The sequence below is a fragment of the Propithecus coquereli genome, unplaced genomic scaffold (genome assembly GCF_000956105.1).
Source record: "Propithecus coquereli isolate 6110/MARCELLA unplaced genomic scaffold, Pcoq_1.0 Scaffold135, whole genome shotgun sequence".
In the NCBI taxonomy this organism is placed as follows: domain Eukaryota; kingdom Metazoa; phylum Chordata; class Mammalia; order Primates; family Indriidae; genus Propithecus; species Propithecus coquereli.
In genome coordinates, this window is record NW_012137747.1 from 3,141,405 (window position 1) to 3,153,635 (window position 12,231).

At 35.8% G+C, this 12,231-nt stretch overlaps 1 protein-coding gene across 2 annotated transcripts in view; it reads left to right on the forward strand.

Moving 5' to 3' along the window:
• Positions 1 to 12,231, forward strand: part of LNPEP (leucyl/cystinyl aminopeptidase) — a 90,738-nt gene that overhangs the window by 17,653 nt on the left and 60,854 nt on the right. Inside the window, exon 1 of one of the 2 annotated variants that reach the window (XM_012638840.1) lies at positions 3,469 to 3,798. The exons of the other annotated variant lie outside the window; for it this stretch is intronic. The gene's annotated coding sequence lies outside the window, so the exon portion shown is untranslated. Of the gene's footprint in view, positions 1 to 3,468; positions 3,799 to 12,231 lie in introns of those variants that run through there. 2 annotated transcript variants of the gene reach the window in all.

Genomic DNA, 12,231 nt, shown 5'->3' on the forward strand with positions numbered 1-12,231 from the left:
AGCAACCTCAAACTCCTGGGCTCAAATGATTATCCTGCCTCTGCCTCCCGAGTAACTGGGACTATAGGCCGACACCACCACACCTGGTTAATTTTTCTATTTTTAGTAGAGACGGGTCTCACTCTTGCTCAGGCTGATCTGGAACTCCTGACCTCAAGCGATCCTCCCGCCTTGGCCTCCCAGAGTGCTAGGATTACAGGCATGAGCCACTGTGCCCAGCCACAAGAGTTTTTTTTTGTTATATAGATGAATTATATAGTGGTGAAGTCAGGGTTTTTTGTGTAGTCACCCGAATGATATACATTGTACCTGATAGGTAATTTTTGATCCCTCAGCCCCCTCCCAACCTCCCTTCTTCTAAGTCTTCAAAGTCCATTATAACAATCCATGTGGCCATGTATACCCATCGTTTAGCTCCCACTAGTGAGTGAGTACATGGGGGTATTTGTTTTTCTGTTCCTGAGGTACTTCACTTAGGATAATGGCTTCCAGTTCCATCCAAGTTGCTACAAAAGACATCATTTCATTCTTTTTTAGGGCTGAGTAGTATTGCATGGTATATATATACACACCACATTGTCGATCTGCTTATCAGTTGATAGGCCCTTAGGTTAATTCCATATCTTTGTAATTGTGAATTGTGCTGTGCTAAACATACATGTGTCTTTTTGATATAATGACTTCTTTTCCTTTGGAAAGATACTGAGTAGTGGGATTGCTAGATCCAAACTGTCTTCCAAACTGGTTGTTAATCATTTCACATATCCATCAGCAGTATAGGAGAGTGCTAATTAATTTGGTATGGTTGATCTCTTTAATTTAGCCTATCCAATGGGTGTGTAGTCATAGCTCAGTGTGGTTTTAATTTGCACTTCCCTGATGACTATTGATGTTGCACATCTTTTCGTGTGTGTATGTGTGTGTGTGTGTGTGTGTGTGTGTGTGTGTGTGTGTTTGGCCATCAGTTCACCTTCTTTTGTGAAATGGCTATTCAAATCTTTTGCCCATTCCTTTATATTGTATTATTTGTCATCTTACTGAGTGGTAAGAATATTTCATATATTCTGGATACATGTTTAAAGAAAGATATATATAGACACACACACATATATAAAACACAAATATGTATAATAGTTTTCTCTATATAAAAACACTAAAGATGTTGCTCCATCATTTTTGAGCCTCCATAGTCTTCTATTAAGAAATCCACAGTAATTTGAATTATTATTATCCTCTATATATATGTTGGGTTTTTTTCTAGTTGGTTTTGAGTTTTTCTTTACTTTTAGTTTGCAGCAGTTTGATTATGTGTCTCTCAATTTGGTTTTCTTTGGGTTTATCCTTCTTTAGGTTCATCGAGCTTCTTGAATCTATAAATTTGCAAAGTTTTGTGCATTGTTTCTTCAGATAATTTTTCTATCCAAATACTTTTCTCATGTTAGTCTGGAACTCCAACTACATATGTTTTAGTCCTTTTGATATTGTCCTACAGGTTCCTGAGGCACTGTTCATTTTTTCCTCAATATTTCTTTGTGTTCTTCAAATTGAATATTTCTGATTATCTTTTAAGTTCATTGACCTTTCTTTCTTTGTCATCACCATTCTACTCTTGAGGCCATTTAGTTAATTTTTTATTTCAGAATTTTTTGTTTAAAACTTTAATTTTGGTTCTTTTTATGTATAAGTTTCTATTTCTCTGCTGGTAATTTTTACTTTCTCATTTATTTCAATACGTTCTTCTTTGCCTCACAGAGCATAATTATAATAACAGCTTTAAAATATTTGATAATTCCATCGTCTGTTGGTTGCCTTTTCCATTGAGGATTGTTTGCATTTTCTTGGTCCTTTTTATGTCAAGTAGTTTTGGTTTGTATCCTGGATGTTGTGAATGTTGTATCGTGTAGACTCTTTTATCCTCTAAAGTATATTGATATTTTTGTTTTGACAGACAGTCACTCCACTTAGGTTCAGACTTGGAGTTCTGTGTCACTGTCTGTGGTTATCAATATCAATTCCGTTCTCTAGGCTTTGTATAATAGGCAGAATAATGGTCTCCAAAGATGCCCATGTCCTGATCCCTGAAGCCTGGGAATGTTTTAAGTAACATGATAATGAGGAGTTAAGGTTGCAGTTAGAGTTAAGGTTGCTAATCAGCTGACCTTAAAGAGATTATCTAGGTGGGCACAATGTAGTCATAAGAGTCCTTTAAAAATGGAGAAGGGAGAAGAGCCAATATCAGAGTGATAAGATATGAGAAAAACTCAAGTAGCCATTGCTGGCTTTGAAGATGGAAGAGGGACCCAAGCTAAGGAATGCAAGCAGTTTTCTAGAAGCTGGAAAAGATAAGGAAATGGACTCTCCCCAGAACCTCCAGAAGGAGCACAGCACTCTTGATATTTTGATGTTGGCCCAGTGAGACCCATTTTGGACTTCTGACCTCCAGAACTATAAGATATTAAATTTGTACTGTGTTAAGCTACCAAGTTTGTGGTAATTTGTTACAGCAGCAGTAGAAACTAATACACTTTGCTGTATTGATTCTGGTCAGTTCTGCACATATGTAGCTTAGAGGTTGTTCTGTAACTTTTGCAGGTTCATATACAGATTTAGGGGATCCTCCTCTCTGATTCTCTCCCCTCTGGTATTTTCCCACATTGTGTGGTCTACTGGAATTAGTTCTGGTTTCTCTGGCTAGAAATATGGAACTCATTGAAGTTTTACCTATTGGCATTGCCACACTACTCTGTGACTAAAGCCTGCCCTCAGGGCAGAGTGGAGAAAGTAAACGAAATTAAAACAGAAAACTCACCCACATGTGGATTGCTTCAGCAAGTTTAGCCTCCTAATCCACCATAAAGTGAAGTGAAAATGTAGACACCTGTGAAGTTATCTGAGTGCAAAATTTGTCTAGACTTTCAGTTTTTTTCCTAGTCTTTTACAATTGTCTCATACCTAATTCAACAACAGTTTTTTTTGTTCGTTTGTTTTGTTTTTGAGACAGAGTCTCACTCTGTTGCCCGGGCTAGAGTGCCGTGGCGTCAGCCTAGCTCACAGCAACCTCAAACTCCTGGGCTCAAGCGATCCTACTGCCTCAGCCTCCCGAGTAGCTGGGACTACAGGCACGCGCCACCATGCCCGGCTAATTTTTTCTATATATATTTTTAGTTGTCCAATTAATTTCTTTCTATTTTTAGTAGAGACGGGGGTCTCGCTTTTGCTCAGGCTGGTCTTGAACTCCTGAGTTCAAACAGTCCACCCGCCTCGGCCTCCCAGAGTGCTAGGATTACAGGCGTGAGCCACCACGCCCGGCCTCAACAATAGTTTTAATGGCTTGCCTTTATTGAGTTTTTTTGAAAGATTTCAGCTGATTTTCTCAGAATTGCCTTCTTCATCTGTTTTGTAAGTTAATTGAATTACCAAATAGCTTTACCAGTAATAACTGGAAATGCCACAGCTGATTTTGGGTAAGCTCCTAACTCCACTGGAGTACTGGAGAGGAGCTGACCAGCCACGAATGTTGGGCATGCTGGGGGTACCAGTCGTATTTGTTTTTTAATACCACCATAACAGCTTATCACAAGTTTAAGCAATACGACACAAATTTATTACCCTACAGTTCTGTAGGTCAGAAGGCTGACATGGGTCTCACTGGGCTATAATCAAAAGGGGCAGGCATGGCTGTGCGTTCCTTTCTGTAGGCTTTGAGTAGGACGCATTTCCTTCACTCTTTCAGCTTCTAGTGGTCACCCACATTCCTTGACTCCTGGCCCCTTTCTTTCGTCTTCAAAGTTACCAAAGGCAAGTGGAGTCCTCTTCATTACCTCACTCTCATCTTTTCTTCTGCCTTTTATAGACCCCTTTATTATACTGGGCCCTCTAGATAATCTCTCTCTCTCTCAGAATCCTTAACCATGTCCCTAGGGATTAGGACATGGACATCTTGCAGGTAGTGGCGGGAGTGGGGGGATTATTCTGTCTACCATACCAATCTTAGTTACAGTCAGTCTTATTTACAGAGGGTATGGAGAGTAATGGTTAATATGGTGAGCTGCTGAAGTAGACATTGGCTACTGTTTGTAGAAGTAATGTTTGAACAAAGAATATTTTCCAAGATAGTTTCTACAAGATTGATTTTATTTTTTGGAAATTATAATTAACTTGTAGTTAATATAACTACCTCTGTATTTACTTGTGGTGTTCTGTGGGTAGAATTGAGGAAGAGATGGGAGTGGGATGTTTTGGCATGGCCCATAATATACCAAAATTTGATCCTTGGTCAATTCACTCAAATATCCATGTAAACACATTTATCTAATTTAATAATTTACTGAAATCTTCTTTATTTTAACTTTTGATAAAGTTTATAGCCATTTATTTTAGACAGGGTGATTTTTGAAAATTTCTGTGACATTTTAGTAGATATGATTGTTTTAAAATAGTTTTAGATTTTAAAAATCTGATTTAGCTAAAGCTGTAACTCAGCAGCTAATTCTCCATATCTGACCAAATTGAGTATTTGGGGATTTTCTGAACCTGGGAAGATCTAAAATTTTTGGTTATGAGAATTTCTTACATATTTTGAATTTCAAGTCTTATGCATGGCTCTAATATCAAGAATAGTAATAAATAATAATGTGTGTATTTCAACACATTTTTAATCCATCCTTCTGCTTTTACAATTTATCTCCATTCACAGATTTCTTAATTGAATTTACCAAATAAATATTTTTAACTAGAAGAAATGTTTACTGATTGATATGTGAATCATAATCAAATTGACCGTTAGTTGAGGTCACAAGTCTTCTGAAAAATAGCTGGAGTAAATAGCTGCAGTAAAACTTGATTCAATGCTGCAGTTCCCAACTCCTTGGCAGTGGACTGGCAGGGGGCTGCACAACAGCCATTCCCCATCTCTGGCATCACTGACCAAGCCCTTCCCCCGGCCCCTGTCAGATCAGCGGCAATGGGGGCATCAGACCCTCATAGGAGTGCCAACCCCACTGCAAACTGCACATGCAAGGCATCCAGGTTGCAGGCTCCCCATGAGAATTCAACCCCCGATGATCTGAGGTGGAGCTGAGGTGGGATGCATTTCCCCCCACCCGTGGAAAAACTCTTCCATAAAACCAGTCCTTGATGTCAAAAAGATTGGGGACTGCTGGTTCAATGAATACATCTAAACTAAAACTTTAAAAATCCCCAAAACCATGCCATATGATTTGCTATAAACCTACAGTTAATAAAATGCATTTTGACTAAATTCTGGGGTATAGGTCGGGGATTATCCATTTCCTAAATAAGTACCTTATCAGGCAGGCCACTGAGTTCTGTGTCCCAAGAATAATAGTTCAATCATTGATTTTTCCTTTTATGATGATCATATGTTCAGACTAGTGTTTTTAAGAAGACAGAAAAATAGTAAAATGTGTTAGAAATATTTTCATCAAAAAACAAATTTTAAAATTAGTAAAATTTCATTGCTTAGGTAGAAAACTTTTATATTAGAAATTATACAGAGTCTCTCATCCCAAATACTACATTTTACTGTTCCAGGAATCAACTGGTACTACAGGGAAAAAAAGAGCAGATAAATTTTTCTCAAAAAATCAGCTGTGGTACATGAGAAATTTCTCTAAAAATACAATTTTTTCTACAGTCACATCCGGTTTCTGTTTTGTCTGAGATCAAGATGAAACTGTGTTGCTCAGTCCTGAACTGTCAGTTTGTCTGTTCTCTGTAATGATTTTTATTCTTCTGTTTTGGTCTTAAAGTCTTCAGAATTTATTTTATAATAAAATGTAAAAACTCATTTAAAAATTGAATTCTTTTTGTTCTTTTTAAAGGAAAAAGAATATCTGAAATAGACTAATAACCTGTAGTGTCTTGTAGACATGTTTCAGTTAATGAATGCTTGGGCAATTTTAGGACTTTTAGGACAATTTTAGTTCTATTATTTGAAAAGGACTCACTTAAAAAAAAAAAAATTTGTCTACCATGCAAGAACAAATGAGGTCTTTGAGGTTGCTTAACCATTTCCTGTAAGTCTGGGAAAGTGGTTGTTTTCAAAATCACCAAGCTGAATTTGGGTAGAACTAAACTTAGCTGAGCAGTTCTGTGGGTTAAATTCACTTATTGCTTCACTTCCATCTTCCTGTAGAGGAGTTAAAATTTAAAAATTAAAAAAAGAAGTCTCCTTGGTTCCTGTCATTTTTACTAACTAGCTGAATATTTTTGGGTAAAGTCAGTTGTTTTATCTGTAAGTGTAATAGGATTAGAGATTCTCTAAAAGAGGTTCTGGTTTTCTAAAACAGCAGTAGCTGATTTAAGAGTTTCTAATTTTTAAAATAGCAAAACAGTGTTTCAGTAGAATGAGCCCTGTGTTTGTACGTTTGTCCCCCCTCAAGATCCTTGGGACATTGATTCTGGGACCCCTCCCCCATACCACAATTTGTGAGTCCCTGATATAAAATGGCATGTTATTTGCATATAACCTATGTACATACTCCTGTATATTTTTTTAAACTTTGTTTTACTTTTTTTTAAATTTCAAAATATTAAGAGGGTACAAAAGTTTTCGTTACGTGGATACATTCTATAATGCTGAAGTCAGGGTTTTCAGTGTGCCCCTCACCAGGACAGTGTTCATTGTCCCCAATAGGTACATTTTTATCTCTCGCCCCTCTCCCACCATCTCTTCTTCTTGGTTTCCAGTGTCCTTTACGTCTTTTTTTGCTGATGTGCACCCATCATTTGGCTCCCACTTATTAGTGAAAACATTCGTTTTTATATTCCTGAGTTACTTCACTTAGGATAATGGTCTTCAGTTCCATCCAAGTTGCTGTGAATGACGTTATTTCACTCCTTTTTATGGCTGAGTAGTACTCCATGGTATATATATACCAGATTTTCTTTATCTACTCATGTATTGCTGGGCATTTGAATAGATTCCACATCTCTGCAGTTGTGAATTATGTTGCAATAAACATTTGAGTGCAGGTGTCTCGTTAAAATGACTTCTTTTCCTTTGGGTAGATACCAGTGGTGGGATTGCTGGATGGTAGGTCTACTTTTAGCTCTTTGAGGAATCTTCATACTGGTTTTCATAATTTGCAGTCCCACCAACAGTGAGTGTATAAACGCACCTTTTTCTCTGCATCCACACAGGCATCTCTTGGTTTTTGACTTTTTAATAATGGCCATTCTGACACTTCCTGCATACTTTAAATCGTCTCTAGGTTACTTAAATACAATGTAAATGCTATGTGAATAGTTGTTATACTGTATTTTTTATTTGTATTTTTATTATATCATTTTACATTTTTCCCAAATATTTTTGATCCACGATTGAATCCGCAGATGTGGAATCTATGGATATGGAGGACTGACTGTATTTGAGTAATTTCGTAATCTTAATGAGAGAGGGGGAAAGTCCAACTTACTGCCCATGATGGAGTATTAATACAGTGAATTCAGTTGGACAACATCAGCCAACATTTTTTGAATACCTACTAAGTGCCTGACTGAGAAAGTTGTAGAAACCGCAGTGTCAATGTCTGACACTGTGGTTTAGGGTTTAGGTACTGCATTCAAAAAACTGTGGGGTTGGAACTTGGCTGTGCCACTTACTAGCAAGTACTTTAACCTCTCTAATACTCACTTCTTCATCAGTAAAATGTCTTGAGGATTAAATGAGACGACATAGGTAAAATGCTAATTAATAATACAGAGAACTAATAATTATTGAGCATATACTATGTGATCCAAATGGTTTTACACATATCATTTAATTCTCGTAACTCAGTGAGATAGGACAATTATTATCCCCATTTACAAATAAGCAAACTGAGCTTGGAAAGATGAAATAACTTGCTGAAAGTTACACAGGAAGTAGCAGAGCAGTCTGGTTCCAGAGACGTTCTTAACGATTTTGCTGTGCTACTATCTCTTTGTCGTGCAGCCCAATGTTACCATATTGTAAAGACCTCAGTGAAGATAGGCTTTTATTATCATTATTGGTGGTGGTGGTGGTGGTGGTGATAAGCTTGGTTTTACTTTTTTCAGTGTTCATCCTGGTCCTGTCTAGGATACCAGACAGTTTCCTCACTTGCACTGGTAAGGGAATGAGAAACTATGAAGTCATGTACATCAAGGCCCTTGGGCTTAGGAGAAAAAGCCCACAGCTGCACACAGGAGTTTCTGTATAAAGAATACAAAATGTTCTGAATACCAAGTGTTCATTCTCTTCTTATGTTTCTGAGTTGAATTTTGAAGTAACCATGAGGCCCTGCATATGTTCCCATTTCAAAGATACCACAAAATCATAGTATTAGCATGTACAGTATAATTTCAGTTTTGTCTAGGGAATAAATTAGTCTATAAAAATAGTATGCCAAAATATTAATAGTGATACTGTGTGAGTGATGAATAAATTGATCATCTATTGCTGCATCACAGAACTTAATGACTTAAAACAACCATTTTATTTGCTCCTGGTTTTGTTGGTCAACAATTTGAACTGGGCACAGCTACGTGTTTCTTCTACTAATCTTGCCTGAGGTCACTCTTGTAGCAGCTTGGCTTGGAGGTCTATGATGTAAGAGAGTTTCACTCATGTATCTGGCAGTTGGTGCTGGCTGTTGGTTGGGCTTGTCTTTCCACGTGGTTTCTTATCCATAAAGAGGCCAGCTTAGATTTCTTCTCATGAGTCTCTCAGGGCAGTGAAAGAATAATAGTGAAAGCTAAACAGCCTCTTAAAGCCTAGGATTGGAAATTCTGTAGTGTCATTTCTGCTGCATTTCATTCATTAAGTTACAAGGCCAGATTCATAGAGTGGAGATACAGACTCCACCTCTTAATAGGAGGTCCCATGGGGGATTAATAACAAATTTTTTAAAAAATTTTATTCATTATAAATTGACCAAGTGTAATTGTACATATTTATGAGGCACAATTCCATCTTTCGATATGTATCTGTGTTGTATAATGATCCAATCAGGGTAGTTAGTGTATCTATCACCTCATGCATTTATCATTTCTTTGCATTAAGAACATTAAAAAGCCTCTCTTTGGCTATTTTGTAATATGCAATATTTTTACTGTTAACCAGTCACCCTACTGTGTAATCGAACACCAGAATTTATTTCTCAGATCTAACTGTAACTTTCTTCCCATTGACCAACTAACCTCTCTGCATCCTCCCCTCCCATCTCCCCTGCCCAGTCTCTGGTAACTACTGTTCTGCTCTCTGCTTCTATGATATCAACTTTTTTTTTTTTTTATTCTACAATTGAATGAAATCATGCAGTATTTGTCTTTCTGTGTCTGGCTTTTAACAGCAAATTCTGTCCTGGTATCCATCCCAGTTTCCTGATTTTACTGTTCAGGTCTATTTCTAAAACATCCTTACAGTGTTGATAGTTTTTCATTAATTTATTAACTTTAGATCTTGGCAAATTAAAACATCTGTACACGTTTCAGAGGCTTATTCCTATTTTTTATGTATAAGAAGAAAATATAAGTAATAAAAATAACCAACATACTCATAACTCTACCTATCAGAAATAACCACTGTTAACATTTTTATTTTCAATATCCAATTGGATGAATATTTATTTATTTAAAATTCTATAACCTGCTTTTCTCTCATTATACTGTCTTTTGAACACCTTTCCATGTTTAAAATAGAAGTAAATAATTTTTATGTCTGCATAATATTTTATTGAGTATGAATATACCTATCTCCTGTTGTTAAACATTTAGGTTGTTTGCCTTTTTTGCTATGTAAACAACACTGCAATAAATGTTTTTATTACATATATCTCTGTGCAGGTACTCTTAGGCTAAATTCCTTTTGTGGAGTCACTTGGTCAAAGAACACGTTTTAGACTTTTGATATATATTGATGAGGCATGATTTTAAGAATTCTCTGGCTTAAACTTCTCAGTGAGTATATCTATGCAGAGCTGGGTTCATTATGTTTGAGATCACGTTAAAGCGAAATTTCTAAAAGCTAGTTGAAAATAGAAACCATAAACAAAAATTTATTTAGCATTTTGTTATATGTACACTTAATTGCTAATACTGTCTTTTTTCTGGTGTTGCATTTGTTTCTTTTTTAAAATCGATACGTAATAGTTTTACATGTTGAGAGGTGCATATGATATTTTGATACATGCACACAATGTATAATGATCAAATCAGGGTAATTGGGATATCCATCACCTCAAACATTTATCTTTTCTTTATGTTAGGAACATTTCAATTCTTCTAGCTATTTTGAACTATATAATAAATTATTGTTAGTGGGTTCAAAAATACAGTTAGAAAGAATAAGGTCTAGTGTTTGGTAGTACAGTAGTAGGGTGACTATAGCTAATATTGTCTTAGTGACCAAAGCTTTTATTTTGCATTTGGATCCACTAAATAGAGTTCTTCATCTTTCTTCTTGCATATGTATGGTGCCCATGATGCTTCTGTAATTTCCAGGTCCTTTTTTTATTTTAAGTAGATTGGGAACTTGAGAACTCAGACATTTTGAAGACTGAGTACAAAAATCTTTCTAGAATTTGACCTCCCTTCCTCCCCTATCTGTTATGTTTTTCTTGCTCATACTTAATTTGGCAGCAGTGTTATCTTGGGGACTTGCCTTTGTAGGGTCTTTCTGATGCATACCTCAGTTTTCATAGACATAATTTTTCTTTTTGTATTTTTTCAGGTAAAGTAATATTTATTAATAGTTTATTATTATATAACCAGAATTATAATTTTAACTAGCATAAACTGGTTTGAAAACAAGTAATTCTTGGTAAGAATATGGTGCCTTTGGTGGGGGCATAAGTGCTTGGACCTTCTAGAGAGTGGCCCATGGGTTGTAGACATTCTGTGAGCACTTAGCATCAGAAAATATCTTATGGAGAAATTGAGAACAGTGGTTAATTTGGAGGTGTGTTAAATGGGCACAGGTTAAAAGAACGTCTACCTTGTTTATTGAGATTGGAATTTTCCTTCCTTTCCTGAAGGCAATGACTTCTCCCTTGTTTTTTTATTCTTATTTTACAATTAATGTTTTATTACACCACAGTTACTTATTTGTTCCTTTCCTTGATTATTTAAATTCTGTATCTTTGAAGCATTTTACAGAGATATTCTTTATGTGCTATAGTTCTTGTTTCTGTTTGATATTCTCCTTGGTCATTGGCATTCTCTACTAGAATTTCTTCTTTTCATCTTTCATGTCCTCTTTGATAGATATTTACAGTGTGCTTCATAGCTACAAAATTAAACCAGAATGTAGTTCATCTTTTTTGCTTCTCTCTAGCACTGGAATGCTGATTTTTGCTTACAGGACTATAGAACACAGAAAATAGCAGCTGTGATTAGACTTTGTAAATATAATGCAGTGAATTTTTAGTCAGAAAATTCACTGAATGAAGTGTTTTAGTTTGATAAAATATAATTGATTTCTATGTAATAGTGCCTTTTAAATTATTTCAACCAGAAAAATTGAGCATTCTATAAATTTAAATTGCGTTCTTACTAAATGTAGCTGTCATAGGATATCTGAGTTCTGTTGTGTGAATGCAATGTAACAAATGATCATGGTCTTTGGATACACTTAATCTTTGGGATGTTTTGGAAGCTTTCATGTCATTTTTATATTAAGGCAGCCATTTGACAAATGTCTTGGAAGTCTGATGACTTAAAGTGTAAAACCTGCGTACCAGAATCTCTGTAAAACAGGTAATATCTAAAGTTCCATAATGCCTGAGGTTCTACATGAACATTGGATGTAGCTGATCCTAAAAGATATCAGAAGGCCAGAGTTGTTGTTTATCTTCATCATTTGGTATTTATGGAGCCAAAAACAAAATGAGATTTCTGGACTCTTCATATTTTATGAATTTATCTACTGATACGTGCTTCAAACGACATTAAAACATCACTTTTTTTGATAGTAAAAAATTCGAGGGGGAAATTACATTAGTGGATCTTGAAGAGAAATAGTAGTGCGTGTGGCTAAAATGTAAAAGATGTGTTTATTTGCTTATGATTTTGAAGCTCCTACCCTAATTATTTAATATAATAGCAATAAACTCTTATTAATATAGCACTTCATAGTTTGCAAAGTGCTGAGACTCATTTACCTTATTTGACCATTATGATAATCAAAGTCTACAAGCAATTATTACTCCATTTTACCATTGACAAAACCGAGTTTCTAACGTACACTTG